Below are 18,187 nucleotides of genomic sequence, written 5' to 3'. Positions count from 1 at the left end.
GGGACAGGACCCTTGGGCACAAAGAGCTGCACTGGGGCCACAAGGAGGGGCCCATTACATAGTTTCCGCTTGGGAGGGGACTAGGGATAGCATGAGTCGCCAAGAAGTTTTGGAGGCAAGGTTTCCGGGACCTTGAGGGGGCTGTTGCTGGGAAAGGGTCATTTCTCACCGTCTAATAAAACCTGAGTCACGAGACCCTTCAGATGTGTATCGGTGGGCCATATGCTTGGGGGATGATTGCCAACATGTATCTTAGGGAACAGAAGTAAAGGAAGCTTTCAAAGGAATTTTTATATGTTAAAATAGACTTACAGGATCCTGGAGATCGGGCTAAGATTGCCTTTTGCCCTTAGCAAAGTGTCAACATTGAGGCACCTGAGTCCCTTGAGGAATGTCACTCTGCCTGTTTCAGGGACTTGTCAAGGAGCTGTAAGTGGTGAGGAAACGTAATAATTTCCCTTCTGCCTTTGTTTCTCACGTCATTCCCCCTTGAACGGTTTTGACCCTTAAATCTTTAAGGTTGTCGGGGGTGGAAGGTTTTATCTTCTGTAATGTCTTCCTGCTGAATAGGGGGATAGAGGTGTCCCTACCTGTGGGGGAACATTGTCGTTGGGGGCTTATATAGATAGAGGAGTTACAAAAGGCGGAGGCGGACGAATCCAAGGGAGACTGCATGTGTGGGTCCTCCGGAGTGGAAAGGATCGTCTGTTGGCTTGAAGCTGGGGCAGCGAGGGGGTCCCGGTACCACGTGGGGAGACCAGGAAAAACAGTGTAACAAAAAGAAGAAGAGTCCTTTGGTAGCTGAAGAAAATCTCCCAGTCCAGGAGTTTAACCAGAAATATCTTGTGGTCATCCGGCATGTATGTGCAGCCTTCTGTTTCTGTGCGAGCGTGAGCTCCCCCTGGTGCAGCCCTTACAGCATCTAATGCCATTCTCTGTCGTAGAGCGTCGCTGAGGGCGTTGACCGTGTAATCGTTAAGACCTTCCGTGCGCCCAGCAACATCGTCCAGTCCCAGAGAGGGAACAAAAATGGGTGTTCGGTGGTCGTGCCGAAGAGACACAGAACGTGTGCACCATGGGTTTTGCTGTCATGCACTGACATAAAGTTTTCAGACACGGATCTGAGCAACCATGCAGGGCTGCCTCTGCAGGGGAGAGTAGCGGCCGCTGAATTCTGCACGTAGGTTTTGTTTTATGTTTTATCAGGAAAGCAAGTGTAGAGGCACCGAAGCATAGGAAAGGACCACAAAGGGATGGCAACTACCTTGAAGCCGCGTAGTGGGACTGCACTCGGCCCGGCTTGCTTCGCCCCGCAGGGAGGCAGTCATGGGATACGGGAGGAGGAGACAGTCATTTAATTCTGGGTCCCCTTTAACTACATTCAAGATGTCCAGGAGGGCGCCTGGGTGGCTCAGTGGGTTAAAGCCTCTGCCTTCGGCTCAGGTCATGATCCCAGGGTCCTGGGATCGAGCCCCACATCGGGCTCTCTGCTCAGCGGCGAGCCTGCTTCCCCCCCTCTCTCTGCCTGCTTGTGATCTCTGTCTGTCAAATACATAAATAAAATCTTAAAAAAAAAAAAAAAAAGATGTCCAGGGCGGTTAGTTCAGTTTTGGAGGGCCATCTTTCGAATTTCTGTAATGAAAGACGGTCTGTTGTCACTTTGTAGGGACAAAGAGAATCCAAATCTAGGGACGATTTCTCTTAGCAAAGTGTTTTTTGTTTTTCTGTCACCTCCCTGGCCTTGTTACCCAGATCAGTAACCTGGTATAAACACTGTATTACCTTTCATTGGTTATTTTTGGATATAAAGTTTTTTCCCTCATCATTAACAAGTCAGTCTTGTGCATTTCTTGGTCTGAGTATACTGGGCTGATGGACTTTATTAGAGTTAAGACTGGTAAAAGATTTAATACTAGTTTATTTTGTGCTGCCTGCTTGGCTGCCTGGTCTACCAAATTGTTTCCTTTAGATTCTAAGTTCATACCCTTCGATGTCCTTTGAGGTGAATTATAGCTCTCTCCTTAACTTCAGGCCCATATTTGATGGGGGAGTTACAGCTTGATAATAATCCTCTTCTCTCAAATTGCTCTGTGGGCATGTGAGACTAGGAAAGCATGTTTGGGGTCAGTACAAATGCTAGTTTTTAAGGCTTTGGCAATTGCCAAACACAAGCGCACACTGTCGCATACCCAGGTTTCTTATTCCTTTTTCCATGAAACTATTGTCATCAGTAAACCAACTGTCATCTGTATTTTCAATAGGGGGTTCTTTTTTTTTTTTTAAGATTTTATTTATTTATTTGACACGGAGAGAGAGAGCACAAGCAGAGAGAAGGAGAAGCAGGCTCCCCGCTGAGCAAGGAGCCCAATGTGGGGCTCGATCCCAGGACCATGGGATCATGACCTGAGTTGAAGGCAGATGCTCAACCGACTGATTCACCCAGGCATCTCTCAATAGGGAATTCTTTTAAATCTGGTTGACCAGAATAAACAAGATCAATAACGTCTGAGTGGTCACGCTCTACCGAAGTATGATGGTCAGGTCTAGGTATAGGGTAGCTGGGTTTAAAGTTTGACAGGTGTCAAGTCTATTTCAGTCATAACTGTAAGCATAGTCTGGTACTTAGTAAGTCAGCCTCCCCTCATCTGTTGGTGGCTTTTGGTCAGACGCTCTGAACCTGACGGTCCCGTAGTGAGCTTGGAGGCTCCTTGAGCCAGCAGGGCTGCTGTACACTTGGCTAAATCCTGTGTTTGTAATTGTACCTCCATAGGGGTGGCTTCTAGGATGAATACGACTATGCGGGATGAAACCATCAGGAAGCCTTTTTGCTTGAGGTCCAGCCTTAACAATATCCTAATTATAAGGAATCGCTGACAAATGGGAGATTTGTCTCAAGAGATAATGGCTTCCCCACGTACATCGACTCCAGTCATCAGGAAAGTGGGGTCATCCATTATCTCCACAAGTCCACAGTGAACCCTATGGAGTGGGGTATGGTCTGGCTTTTAGAGGACGATTTTGTCATCCCAGCCACACAGAATTGGTCAAGATGAAAGCTGACTTACACAGTTGTTGGGGGAATCAATCCCATTTCCCAGTTTTTTAAACAATCCAATGCCCATGGGATCCTGTTACTATCCCCACAGAACAAAAAGCACAAAGACTGCCTTTATGAGCTATTGTGGCAATTTCTCTGAAGTTTACCCGAAGTTGTCTAGCTTAGATGAACAACAAACATTTAAAGACAATCAGAAGGGTGCCTGGGTGGCTTAGTTGGTTAACAACTGCCTTCAGCTCAGGTCATGATCCGGGAGTCCGGGAACGGAGTCCCGCATCGGGATCCCAGCTCCGCGGGGAGTCTGCGTCTCCCTCTAACCTTCTCCCCTCTCATGCTCTCTCTCACTCTCTCTCTCAAATAAATAAATAAAATCATTAAAAAATAAAATAAAGGGGCGCCTGGGTGGCTCAGTGGGTTAAGCCTCTGCCTTTGGCTCAGGTCATGATCTCAGGGTCCTGGGATCGAGCCCCGCATCAGGCTCTCTACTCAGCAGGGAGCCTGTTTCCTCCTCTCTCTCTCTCTCTCTCTCTCTCTGCCTACTTGTGATCTCTGTCTGTCAAATAAATAAATAAAATCTTTAAAAAAAATAAATAAAATAAAATAAAATAAAGACAATCAGAACTAGAATTTAACATCCACAAAGATGTGTTCTTGAAACATAATTTTTCTCTCTAAAATAATCCTTATTTCCAGAGATAGCCAAATCAAGACTATTTAGTTTTACTACACAAGTCCAGTTTTAACAGACTTCGCTTAATGATTTATATATGCTCAGCAAGAATGATTATCTTTTAGAATCTGCTTTGCTGGAACTTTTTATAAGGAATCTAGATTGAGTTTTTGGTAGCCTTTCCAAGCCAGAAGCCAGCCCAAGTACTTGCCATCAGACATGCCTGTGATTCCCGTAGATGTGGGCAAATTCCTCTTCTTGAGGTGCCCAAAGTATCCTGAGGCTCCTGCTTTACTCACCTGGGGAGGCTGCTGGGAATTCAGTAAGCACAGAATCAGGCCCACATTTCCAAGGGGCTTTATGGCTCCATGGTTCATAACGTCAACCTTAGTTCCTCAAAGCTGCTTGGCCTTATCTGAGGCCATGCCTGTTTCTCAAATATGACATCCCAGTCAAAGCCTTGGTCAAATAACCAATTTTTCCAATGCTGTCCTGTTACAAGGAGAACAGATTCTTATTGAACTTATGCAAATGACTCTGAATACCATGGAAGAAAGAATACTTACTGAGACCTTTCGAATTTCAGAGGGTTCAGGTAGAGACAAAAGTTGAGTGCTTCAATTTGTTCACAAGTCAATACTTTATCCCATTTCTGTAAGTTACAGATATCATAAGAGCAAGTTCCCTTAATCTGGAAGAGCAAACAGTAGAGAAGCAGAAATGTTTCAAACAAGAGTCACGAAACTATAATCATCTTTCTACTTCAGTTAGTCCCGTTACTTAGTCTTGTTTAATTTGAATGCACCTTTTTTTAGCTAATTCTGGAAATTCTTACCATTTCAGTGATGTGATCTTAAAGATATTGAACACCTGTATTTGTCCTAAAAGTCCTTTGAACCTCCTTGAAGATGAAACTCATTTTGCAAGACAATAAGAACAATGAAAAAAACTCAGAAATGCACATTGTTAATGATCGGATATGAGTGTTCATTATTATGCAGTTGACAAGGAAATTTAGTTATTTCTGTGACACATAACACTTCGATAATCAGAAGGTTGCTGCGGGGTGGGGAAGAGGGATAGGGTGGCTGGTTTATGGACATTGGGGAGGGTATGTGCTGTGGTGAGTGCTAAGAAATACATTGTATACATTGTATGTATGTAATAATACATTATATGTTAATACATTATATGTTAATAAAAAAATAATAATCAGAATATCAAGTGATGATTGGTGTAGGAAAGAACATTAGGGTTCAAAGCCAATGGCCAAGAAAGAATTATTGTGATGTTTTTGGTGCAAAAAGGTGGCTTTATTAATAAAGCATGGGGACAGGACCCATGGGCAGAAGGATCTGTCCTAGGTCATGAGGGGTGGCCCACGTACATATATATATATATATAATAGATATAAAATATGTATATATGTATATATACATATATAAAATATGTATATAAAATATATATAAAATATGTAAAAAATATATATTTTTAAAGGTTTTATTTATTGGGGCACCTGGGTGGCTCAGGGGGTTAAAGCCTCTGCCTTCAGCTCAGGTCATGATCCCAGGGTCCTGGGATGGAGCCTCCCATGGGGCTCTCAGGTCGGCAGGGAGCCTGCTTCCCCCTCTCTCTCTGCCTGCCTCTCTGCCTACTTGTGATCTCTGTCAAATAAATAAATAAAATCTTTTTTAAAAAGAGAGAGACTTAAAAAAATGATTTTTTAAATTTATTTGACAGACACACAGAGAGAGAGGGAACGCAAGGGGGTTAGAGTCGGGGAGTTGGAGAAGGAGACAGGCTTCCCATGGAGCAAGGAGCCCGATGTGGGGCTTGATCCCAGGAACCTGGGATCATGACCTGAGCCAAAGGCAGACGCTGAACGACTGAGCCACCCAGACGCCCCCCATTATATATTTTTGATGAAAGATAGTTGAAAGGCAGGTAGGCAGGGACAAGCCCCCCACCCCCCCCCTTTGCAAAAGGACTTTATACCACCCTGGAAGGAACCAGTCTGTCAACAAGCCCATAAAAATCCCTAGACTTACAAACTGTAGTGGCAACCTTCTTGATTCCCCTCCCTCCTCAGGAGTTTAATAAACGTACTGGCTTGGTGCCTGGGTGGCTCAGTTGATTCAGCGTCTGCCTTCCCCTTAGGTCATGCTCCCAGGGTCCTTGAATTGAGGCCCTTGTGTGGCTGTCTGCTCCGCAGGGAGCCTGCTTCTCCCTCTCCCTGACACTGCCTGCTCGTGCTGTCAGATAAATAAAACCCAAAACAATAACAACAAACCCCTTGCTTTGCTTCCCACCGTTCTGTCTGGTCTGCCTCTTCATTCTTCGGAGCAGCATGACCGAGAACCAAGGGCACCCACCGATGGAGAAGAAAATCCTGTAACATGTTTAAGTTGGGAGAGGGTTAGGGATAGTGCGACGTAGTAAGGAAATTTAATAATTTTTCTTCTGCCTTTGTTTCCCACATCAATGATGACCTTATACCAGAAAGTAACATAGCAAACAAACAAGTCTAACTAGTCAATGAAACTCATTTACAATGTAAATCTTGGGGAAGTTTGTTAAAACCTTTGAAAGCTTTAAAGCCACTGGAACCTAAATAGGATTATGGATCATCAAGGACCTGATAACGCAAAACACAGAAACTGGGTTTTCTGGGTAGACAAAGAGAAAACAACTGTTTACATTTCTTATCAAGAGCAGACCAACAGTTCAAGAAAACTTGTCTTTTTAACTGGGAGAAAGCAGACTTTTGTGTCTTATACCCTGTACCTCACATTCCATTCATCTCCATCTTGGTCCATCCTGACCACACATAAAAATCTTTCCCAAAGTTTTCCCATCGCAAACCTTCTACAAGTCTCATTTGCATTCAGATTTTGTCCCAAGCCATTCCTCCAAACAACCAGTGTGCTTTAGGACAAAATTTCCTTCTTTAGCCTTCGACAAAAACGCATTCCCACTCCTTCTATCTATCTTACACATACAGAGCTGTTTTTCTTATTTCCATCAATCTTAATTACATTCAGCAGAATTTTTCACTCTTAGAAAGGCCTTGGTCTCCAGTGCTAAGTAGTAACCAATTGCCAACTGTTACACCAGAATTCTTTAGACGGCAGTTTCATGAACCAGCGGAGCACAAAGCAGGTTTACTAACAGACACAAATATTCTTAGTTTCTTTACAGTAAGAAGTCAAAAGCGCAAACCTACATGGAGTAACCCGTCCTTTAGCACCATATCCTGTTTGGAAAAGACCCCAGTCTCCAGCGAATTCAGTCCCATTTATCATACAAGCAAAACTTTAAACCTTCAGGCTCCCAAACACTTTGAAAGCTATCTTAACAATTACCCAGGAAAACTTGGACGAGATGGACAACTAACCATCATTTTAGTCAGCTTTTTGCTAACACGTTGAAACAGAGATAATGTGAGCTTATCTGAACCTCTGCAAACCTCAATAGAATAAAAGTTTCACATGTATGGCTGATATATTTAAAAACATAAGTTAAACGAACAAACTTAACTTGGTTTAAATATTGAATTATGGGGCGCCTGGGTGGCTCGGTGGGTTAAAGCCTCTGCCTTTGTCTCAGGTCATGGTCTCAGGGTCCTGGGATCGAGCCCCGGGTCCGGATCTCTGCTCAGCAGGGAGCCTGCTTCCTCCTCTCTCTCTGCCTGCCTCTTGCCTGCTTGTGATCTCTGTCTGTCAAATGAATAAATTAAAAAAAATACTCTAAAATAAATACTGAATTATGTTCCACCTGGATCCTCCCCATTATTAATTTTTACCTGAGACACTGGTGGGGAAATCTGGAGTGGGTGGTGTTAGCTGTCCCTTGGCAGCAAGGGAAGAAGGAGCCACGCCTGGGGCACCAAGGATGGTACCAAAGCCAGTTATGCAGGCCACACACCAAGTGGTTCAGAAACCGGAGGAGGGGGAGGGGAAGGCAGAAGAGGCCCAGTGCCGCCAGGAGGCAGAGAAAGGGTTCCCCGTTTTTGAGCTCATCATCCCCAACAGAGGAGCAGACGCCATGTTTTCCCGCCAACAAGGGGGGTGAGGGGGGTAGGCAGTCCCAGTCGGAATAGCCCTTAAAGTCCCTTCCCTGAGGTGGGCGAGCCAGCAGGCTCCAGTTGTAGCCACTAGCCCGGGAAACGAGTGAGGGAGAAGCCCCCACATCTATTGGGAGGAGGAACAGTGAGAGCGTGAGTCAGCGTCCCCTTTGCTGGGGACGGCCCGGGTTTCCTCCAGCAACCTGGGTTTGTTTGGGGGAGGCTGGTTTAGGTCATTATCATCCCATATGTCGGGAGGGAGTTTGTGCAGACACATTCGGTCAAACACATTCTGCCCTGTTTCCTGCAGAAGAGATCTAGCTGACAGATCCCACTGTGGCCAGCAGTGTTACAGACCAATCCTTTCCTAAATTTTGCAATCCGAATTGTTTCCAGTGGTTAAAAAGGCATCCCAAGGGACAGTCCTTGGGGACTGAAGAAGAAGCCTACTGAGGCCATGCTCCTGGGGAAGTAGAGAAAGTCCTTTACCCAAAATTACCAATTTACAAATTACCAAAAACTCCCCCGTGTCTCCCGGGGGGCACCCGTGCAGGCTATGGCAGATGTTCCATGTGTCAATAGCAACCAGAGGTGTCCCTCCAACGAAAAGTCACTATTGATCACCATCCTGCCTTACCGAGAAGGCATTCCTGTCATAAAAGACCCTGTAGGAGGGATGCCGAGGTCTCTCCATGTCCCCGCCACATCCTAGACTACAGATGGGTGCTTGGTAAATGGGCTGAAATACTGTGGTGCTGTCCCGTACCCTGAAGTTGTGTTATTGCCCTGCCATTTTTCACCCCTGGAGAACACTAGAAAAGTGTTAAAGGGGAAATGACCCAATTTTAATTTAAGTTTAAGTTTTAATGTAGGTAGTTGGCAGAGGATGTTGATGGACAATAGTAAAGACAGAAATCCGTCATGGTCTAAGCGACATTCCAACACAGGAATGTCTTCACAGTAAACTTCCGTGGGAAATATCCTGGTTGGGTTTTCAGTCAATCAGGTACTGGTTTGGGGCCAGCTCCCAGGGGCATCCCATGTCCAGATGTGGCCAGACCAGGGCTGTGAAGGGGATCACATTAAACCAATCAGGAGGAAACCTCACACGGGAGTCAAGATTACCCGCCAACCTGGTGACTTAGGTGGCTGTCGCGTGCCCAAGACAAACAACTTTGTATAAGGACAGGAATAAAGAGAGTGCCAGGATCTTATTACCATTCAGCCAGGTTCTAACTTCAGGCAAAAGGCAGGCTTTCTCCTCCCTGTGGGGTAGCCACAGGCTAGAGGACCGCAGCCTGAGCAGCCCATACGGACGTGTTCCAGGAAGATCGTGCCTCTCGAAGATCCCCTGGAATGAACGTAGGGAAGAGGAGAGAAAGTACTCGCCAAGTTTGCACCAAGGCTCAGAGTCCAGATGAAAAGACTCACAGTCCCTTCATGGTCACCAGAAGATATAGGAAAGGTGGTGGAGTTTGAAGCCAACAGCCAAGAAGGAATTCTTGAGATGTCTTTGGTGCAATAAGGTGGTTCTATTAAAACACAGGGAACAGGACACTTGGGCAGGAGCTGCACTGGGGCCATGGGGAGGGGTCCATTATATAGTTTCAAGGGAGGGGGTTAGGGAGAGTGTAATTCTCAAAGAAATTTGGAGGGCAAGGTTTCCAGGACCTTGAGGGGGCTAGCTGTTGCTGGGAAAGGGTCATTTCTTGCTAATAAAACCTGAGTCATGAGACCTTTCATATGCATATTGGTGGTGGGTCAGATGCTTGGGGGATGATTGCCAGCATGTATTTTGGGGAGTAGAAATAAAGGAAGTTTCCAAAGGAAATTTTATATGTTGAGGTAGACTTACAGGATCCTGGAGATGGCCTTTTGCCCTAAGCAAAGTGTCAACATCGAGGCTGTTGAGTCCCTAGAGGAATGTCACTCTGCCTGTGTCAAGGACTTGTCCAGGGGCTGCAGGTAGTAAGGAAACGTAATAATTTCTCTCCTGCCTTTGTTTCCCACATCATCATGCCTGACATCAAAGCCAGCTGAAAAAAGAGAGAGAGAGAGAGAGAGAGAGAAACATGAATAATGCTCTTAGAAAAGAGAACTCGGTGTGGCCATTGATGTGGGAAATAGAGGCAGAAGAAAAATCATTAAATTTCCTTACCTACTGACAAGCCCTTAAAACAAGCAGAGTGACTCTCCTCTAGGGACTCAGCTATCCCCACCTTAAGGCTTTGCTAAGGGCAAAGGGCAATCCTAGCCTGCCGGACCCCCTACCCCCAACCAGGATCCTGTAAGTCAACCTTAACAATTCCTTTGGAAACTTTATCTCTAAACCTCCAAGATAGTGTTGACAATCATTCCCAAGCATATGGCCCACTGATAGACATCTAAAGGGTCTCAGGAGAAGGTTTTATTACTGGTAATGAATAACCTTTTCCCCAGACAACAGCTAGCCCCTCAAGGTCCTGGAAACCTTGCTTCCAAAACTCCTTAGAGACTTACGCCATCCCTAATCCCCTCCCCAACCTACAAGTATCTAAGGGAGCACCCCTCACATCTCCGGGGCAGCAGCTCTTCCTGCCCATGGGTTCTGTCCCCGCGCTTTAATGAACCACCTTTTTGCACCAGAGACTTAAGAATTCTTTCTTAGCCGTCAGCTCCGGACCTCGCCCTGCCTAACCTCACCCAGATTCTAGAACTTCATCACCATGTTATCAGTTCTAAACAAACAGATGTATAGTTTTCATTAAATTTCAGCAAAATGCCAGTAGGGGTTTTTGGTGCTTTACAAAATCTCTCTAAAATTTACATGGCAGAACAAGTACCCAGGAATACCAGGAAGTTCCTAAAGAACAGGTGGTGGGACTTTACATAATGATGCAGGAAGGACACTGTTAGGATTCGAAGCCCACAGCCAAGAAAGAATTCTTGAGACGTCTTTGGTGCAGAAGACGTCTTTGGCCCAGTGGGTTAAGTCTCTGCCTTCAGCTCAGGTCAGGATCTCAGGGTTCTGGGACCGAGCCCTGCTTCCTCCTCTCTCCGCCTGCCCCTCTGTCTACATGTGATCTGTCTCTGTCAAATAAGTAAATAAAATCTTTAAGAAGAAAAGTGGTTTTATTAAAGCCCTGGGACGGGACCCGAGGGCAGAAAGAGGGGCACTAGGGTCATGAGGAGGGGCCCATTATACACTTCAAGTAGGGAGGGGGTCAGGGATAGAGTGAGTCTCTAAGGAAGTTGGAGGCCAGGTGTCTAGGACCCCGAGGGGGCTCGCTATTGATGGGAAAAGGTCACTTATTACTGTCTAATAAAAACTATACATAATAAAACATATACATAACGGTAGAGGGTCAAATCACAGATTCTATCCGCATTTCTTGGTAAATGTGAACATTATTGATGTGGCTTGGAGTGTTGGTGGGGTCCAGAGCTCAAAGATTTCTTGAGACGTCCTGGGGGTAAAGCGGTGTTTTGTCAAAGCTCGCGGACGGGACCCCAGGGCAGGAAGGACTGCTTTGTTAAGCGTGAGGGGGGCCGATTCCAGACCTGGGCGCTGAGGGACGTTCGGAGAAAGGCCGGTTTCCAAACGGACTCGGATACGCCCAGGAAGGCACTGGGGATCCTGCACGCCTGGCCCTGGTCGGCGGCGGTGGCTTCTCCTGCGAGGGAGACTGAGTTAAGGCCCTCGGGGGCTTCCTGGGGGAAGGTTGCGACGATCTGCTTCTCTCAGTACTTGTCCACGGGCTGCGGCTCTAAAGAAGTTTCACTGTACTTGCCCTCCCTGCTGCTTTTGTTCCGCACGTCGCCGCGGAGGGGACGGTGAGGCCGGGCTCGGGGACACCGGGTCTGTGGGTCTCGGGGAGTCGCCCGGCCGCGGTTAGGACGCCCTTTCCCGGTAAGCCCGGCAGACCTCGGTCAGCCGAGGGAGACGCGCGTCTTGCAGGACTGGGATCTCCGTTAACCCCTGGTTTTCCTCCTCCCTTACCTTTGGGCAGGCAGGAAGGCCCGGGGAACGTCACACTTTCCCGGGAGGGAGTGCGGGGTCGGGGTGGGGGGGGGGGGGTCCGCCCCGCGCCCTCACCCGCCGCCCGCGCAGCGCTTTGCCTCCGGGATGGGAAGACGTCGTCGTCCGCACTTGGAGACAAAACCGAGAAGGACGGTGGCAGCGAGGGCGCGCGAGAAGGGAACGTAGTTGCGAGAGCGCGTTGCGGCCAAGAGCGGGCGTGGAGGGGCTGGGGGGTGACGGGGAGGGGGGAGGGGGGAGGGGGGAGGTCGGGGGGTGCGGGGAAGGCCTGGGACACCGGCAAGACGGACCGGGCCGAGGGGCCGCGGCACAGGCATCCCGTGTCATTGGGCTCTTTCCCTGACAGTCCCCGAGTCAGAATTAAACCCAAGTCCCCAGGTGGGGAAAATGTAACAAGTCGGCAGGACGCGCGCCACGGGGGTTCTCCCGGGAGGAGCGGGAGGGGCAGGGACTCAGGGTGGGAAACCCCGGGGGGGGGGGAGGGAGGGGAAAGCAAATGGCCGAGAAAGAATTCTTGAGACATTTTTGGTGCAAAATGGTGTTTTTATTATAGCACAGGGACGGGACCCGCGGGCCCTAAGAGCTTTCGCTGTAGGAGGCCGGTGGTTGATGATGAGGAGCACGAGGGCAGAAGAGGTGCCAGAAAGGACGAGCTGTGGCCCCCGCAGCCCCCGCAAATGCCCGAGGCGGGGGGAGCAGGACGTGCCTCAGGGAACTCACAACTGCCTTCACGTTAATGCTTTAAAAAAATATATTTCTTTGAGAAAGGGAGAGCATGAGTGGAGGAGCAGAGGGAGAAGCAGACGCCCCGCTGAGCAGAGAGCCCCATGCAGGGCTCGAACCCAGGACCCAGAGATCATGACCTGAGCCCAAGGCAGAGGCTTAACCCACGGAGCCCCCCAGGCGCCCCAATGCTGATGCTTTGCTAGAGGCAAAAAGCAATCTTAGCTTGACTTTAGTCAGACCTCCAGGATCCTTAAGTCCTAACATATGAAAAGCCCTTTGGAAACTTACTTACTGCGGAATTTCAGAATCCGGTTCCCCATGGAGTGGCGCTTTGTCCAGAGCGGAGGAGCACCTGGGCCAGCGGTAGGGGCAGGTGGGGTGGGGGGGAGACAGGAGGGCCTGGTGTCCTGCGGGGCGGGTGGGGGGTGGGGATCAGGGACCAGCCGGGAGGGAGGCCTCCAGTTCACTCGCTTGTTGTTCTGGAACCTGGTTGGGGGCTTCCTGGCTGTAATCTGAAACCAGCCCCCGTAGTCGGGGGGACAGAGAGAGACCCCAAGAAAGGCGGGTCCCCCCAGCTTGGTAGACGGCTGTTTCCCAAAGCAAAGGGGACTTACGAGAAAGGCGTCTGTGGGGCGGCAGCAGGGTGAGTGGGTCCCCTCACCCACCCACCAGATCTTTATAGAGACGCCTTAACTGTGCTCGGTCTCGATGCCACGTCACCCTCTCAAGGCTGGGCCCTCGGGGCAGCCTCTGGGAGCCCGGAAGGCAAGCACAGCCCACATGGCAAGGACAGAGGAAGGGGGATGAGGCTCTGGGTGCCTGCGTCAAGGTCTTGGGCCATCTGGAGGTCATGTCTTTTGTTTTTACATTTTCTCTTTTAAGCTTTTACTTATTTATTTGAGAGAGAGAGAGAGAAAGAGAGTGCCCAAGCAGCGGGGAGGGGCAAAGGGAGAGGGAGAAGCGTACTCCCCACTGAGCAGGGAGCCCCGGGATCCCAGGACCCCGAGATCATGACTTGAGCCGGAGGCAGATGCTTAACCACCGAGACCCCAGGCACCCCTGGGGGTCATGTCTTTTTTTTTTTTTTTAAGGTCATGTCTTTATGATGATTTCCCCCAACATCTTTCTTTAAGAAGAAACACATCACCAGTGACGTCACCGCATGCGGTGAAGGCCCTGGGAAAGGAATCCAGTTAAAGTCCCCTCTGCCACCCCAGCCGTGCTCACAGACCAAACTCTCAGGGGTCTGACGCGTCCCTAACTCTGTTTTCCTAGGTCACGGTGCCCGCCATTCTCAGGGAGTAGACCCCGACCACAAAACATACTCTTCTCTAACCTGAGCACACCTGCTTCCCAGAGGAGCCCTGGACAGAGCCCGGGGAAACCCGCCGCCTCCTGCTCTACCCGGGACCCCCGTCCGCACCCGCCCCTCCGCTCCCATGGACGCAGCTGCAGTCCCGTCACACCCAGAAAGGGCCTGGCCGGGGCCCACGGGAACTCGGGCCGACATTTCTCGAGATGTCTGGCCCCTCTCCCCCCTTGCAGAATGAATCAACTCTTCCGTGTTTCTGTCTTCTCTAGACAATTGCCACCCGTGGTGGCGGCCCACCTACAGGGACAGCATACCTTTCATACTTAAAGTCTTTGAGGGACACGCTCAAAAAGCGATCTAAAATACATCTCTTTCCAGTATAAAATGACCACTTGAAAGCTTTAAGTACATCCCGTGACACCAGTTGTCCAAAGAGTTCCTGCTCCCGGGCCTGGCGGCTGCTAAAAATAAGACAAGACCAAAATGGAGTCACTCAGGCAGCTCCCTGTCCCCAAACGACGACTTCATTGCCATTTCGGCCTCTCCCAGAAACGGCATCTTAAACCCGTCCGTCAGGAACGAGCTGGTCGTATCCAGCTGCTAGATGCCTGCCATCCCAGAAAGGAAGGTGACCTGCCACGACCCATTCGCCCCACCCCCACCCCGGCTTTTAAAAAGATTTTATTTATGTATTTATCAGAGAGAGTGATAGAGCACAAGCAGGGGGAGCGACAGGCAGGAGAAGCAAGCTCCCTGCCGAGCAAGGAGCCTGTTGTGGGGCTCGATCCCAGGACGCTGGGATCATGACCTGAGCTGAAGGCAGACGCTTAACCTACTGAGCCACCCAGGCACCCCGAATTTTGCTTCTTAAATAGTTCCAACGCCCATGCTCACCAGGCTCCCCAGAAGCAGTGGGTTCCTGATGTAAAATGCATGTCTGTCTAATAGCGAACAGATCTGGATTTGGTATAAGGAGAAACTTGCCTCAAGTAACAATAAACTGATCCAAGAGGTACAAGTATCTCAAATCAGACAGAAAGGGGCTTTTCTCTTCCACCAAAGAAGGGAAAGTCGGACTGATGGGGGCGCCCAGAGGACTACAGGGCCAGCGTGGCTGGACTGGACAGGGCCTCCTGTGGTCAAGGTGTTCTCATTCTCGGGAGAAACGGACTGATGTGGGAAACAAAGGCAGAAGAGAAATTAATACCTTTCCTTACTACTTACAGCCCCGTGACAGGTCCCTGAAACAGGCAGAGTGACGTTCCTCTAGGGACTCAACGGAGTTGATGTTGATACTATGCTAAGGGCAGAAGGCAATCCTAGCCTGACCCCCCAGGGTCCTGTAAGTCTACTTTAAGGTATAAACATTCCTTTGGAAACTTCCTTTCTTTCTATTCCCCAAGATACATGTTGGCAATCATCCCCCAAGCATATGACCAACCAACCCACTGATACACATTTGAAGGGTTTCATGACTCAGGGTTTACAAAACGGTAATGAGGGATCTTTCCCAACAACAGCTACACCCTCAAGATACTGGCAGCCTTGCTTCCAGAATTCCTTCCAGACATTCGCTCTCCCTAACACCCGACCAACCTGCACGGATGTAACGGGCCACTCCTCACGGCCCCAGAGCAGCTCCTTCTGCCCAAGGGCCCTGTGCCCCGCACTTTAATAAAACCACCTTTTTGCACCAAAGACATCTCAAGAATTCTTCCTTGGCTGCCGGCTTCGAAACCTAACATCTTTCCTACATCACAGACCCGGAGCTGGGTCCCAGTCCCAGAGTCTCCTCAGTGTTGGGGGGACCCAAACTTCGGCACTCCTGTGTGCAGAGAGCCTGGTAACTGTGCGGTGAGAAATGGGCTGCAGGGAACACTTGGTCAAGGTGCAGAGGTGCAGGGGGGCAGGGCCAGGCCTCAGTGTATCCAAGGTCACAAGTCAAAACAGCCAGGCCCCGCCTTGCATGTGGTGACGTCACCGCTGAGTGTCTCTGTTCTTAGAGGAAGGACACAGAGCCATGAGGACCTCATTCCCACACTGACTCCCAACACCAGAAGTCCCCAGGCCCTCCTGTCCCGTTCAGACGTGTCCCCTCTGTCCCAGCTCTGGACAAGGGGGAGCTCCGTGGGGAAACTGAGTCAGGACATCCCAGTCTGGGAGGAGGGACCCAGCTTCAGTGCTCAATGGCCACCCCATCAGGAGATGTGAGGTTGCGGTCCGAAGCTCTGTCGGGTCACAGGTTCTAGCAGGGGAGAGCAGATCCATCAGGGTGCAGGGGCCCAGGGCACCATCCAAGAGGGAGCGCTCCCAGGCTCCTCTCTGTGACTTTGGGAGGGTCTCTCCTTGTGTGCCCCTGCCCTTGGGACCCTCCTGGGGGAAGGCAGTGAGACGGTGAGTGCACGGGTGGGGGTGAAGGGGTAGGGGTTGCCTGGGAGGGGCTGTTCCCACCTGAACGGGTTGTATACTGGGTCTCCCAATACCCTTAGAGGCCCCCAACCCAGCTCCCACCCTTGGCTGTGGGGTTGGGGTCCCAGTATCCAGACAGGTCCCCACGTTCCCCAGGGGTCCACACCCTAATCCTTGGCCAGAGGGCATCCGAGGGACCAGAGGGCCACCAGCTCTGCAGCCAGGGTTTGGGGGGGCGGTCTTGGAAGGACCCGCTGTACCTGAGCAAGAGGTGAGGGAGGGACACCCAGAAGACAAGGTGACCAACGTAAAGCCATTCTGGTTTTAGACTGACCCTTAACATAAAAGTCATCAGGTCATGAAAAGAGTCACGAGATCGGACCCCACTCAGTGAAAGCCAGAAAGCCTGCACAAGCTCAAAGTCATTCCCTGTAGGTTCGTCCCCAAACCTCAGACAAAGGAAAAACTCACCTCAATGTAAATGATGAACCCGAAGTTAAAGGGGAAGCTCCTCCCTGTAGGGTTAGCTCATTAAAGCAAAACAAAACAAAAAACAACAGGGGCACCTGGGTGGCTCAGGTCATGATCTCAGGGTCTTCGCATAGGGCCCCATGTGGGGCTCTGCAATCAGCGGGGAGTCCGCTTGAGAGTCTCTCTCCCTCTCCCTCTGCCCCTCCCCCCAATAAATAAATAAATTAAAAAAAAGAAAAAGCACTTATAAAGCCTTTGGTTAGAGGCTAAGGGAGGTCCCCTTTTCCCTCTGGGAGGAGAGACCACCCCGTTTCTCACCTGTATACTTAGTAAATCCTTGTCCCTTCTCTAAATGGCTTGCCCTTGAATTTTTTAAAAAGATTTTATTTATTTATTTGACAGAGTTAGAGAGGGAACACAAGCATGGGGAGGGGCAGAGGCAGAAGCAGGCTCCCCGCGGAGCAAGGGGCCCGACGCGGGGCTCAATGCCAGGACCCCGGGATCATGACCTGAGCTGAAGGCAGACGCGTAACAACTGAGCCCCCCAGGCGCCCCTGCCCTTGAACTTCTTGCACCAGGACAAGAAGCCTCTGGGTGAGAGGCCCGAGGCCCGCCCTCTCCGGGCCTTGCCCTCTGGCGTCACCACCGAACCCAGGTCCTTCTCCGCACGGGCAGCAAGGCCCCTGCCCAGTCTCTGAGCCGCAGCGAGGGCAGGAGTTGGTGAGGAGGTCGCCCGGGACCGGACAGGAAGTGGACCGACGTCCGCCTCTCGCAAGCGACAGCAGAAGGAATCCGTGTCCATCCAAGGACGTGACCAGGGGAGGGACGCGACACCCAGGGAAGCGGGGACACGTCTGTGAATCACACGGGCGGCGAGACCTTGTTCACCGGATTCCACAAACAGCCCCTGTGTGGGAGAGCGAGACCCGACGAGGCCCGGCCGAAGGCGGGCCGACCCCACCGGACATTACCGCCGTCCGCTAAGGCACGCGGGGGCGCTCGGCGTCACGAACGACCGCGGCGCGAGCCCAAACCACGACCAGACGCCCCGTCCCGGCCGCGGTGTGGGAGTCCAGACGCGGGGAACCGGCGCCGGCCGAGACCCCGGAGGCCTGACCGCACCCCCCGGTGACGGCACCGGCTCCCGGGCTGCGCTCGAGCACGCGGGGCAGGCGCTCCGTCCCCTCGCGCAGGCGGGGACCACGGACAGCTCAGTCCGCCGCGTCCGGATCGGGCGCCGCACGGGGAGGCTCCGCCGGGAGACAGCGGCGGATTCCGGGGGCGGGAGGAGGGCGCAGGCGGGTCGGTGGGCGGGGAGTCCGCTGGGCCGGGAGCCGACTTCCGGCAGGCAGGTGAGACACGTGTGGAGCGCCGGCCTGTCAGTCACGAGGCGGGAGGCGGGGCCTGGGAGCGCTGCCGGGTTCGGGACCCCAGGGGCGGTGCCTGGAGTGCGGCCCAAT

General features: G+C 50.8%; 1 protein-coding gene across 1 annotated transcript in view; it reads left to right on the top strand.

Moving 5' to 3' along the window:
• The window catches only part of ZNF556 (zinc finger protein 556), a 144,276-nt gene that overhangs the window by 38,399 nt on the left and 87,690 nt on the right, over positions 1–18,187 (top strand). The window lies entirely within an intron of this gene.

The sequence above is a fragment of the Martes martes genome (assembly GCF_963455335.1).
Source record: "Martes martes genome assembly, chromosome: 1".
NCBI classification, from domain to species: domain Eukaryota; kingdom Metazoa; phylum Chordata; class Mammalia; order Carnivora; family Mustelidae; genus Martes; species Martes martes.
This window is presented reverse-complemented; position numbering and strand designations above follow the sequence as displayed.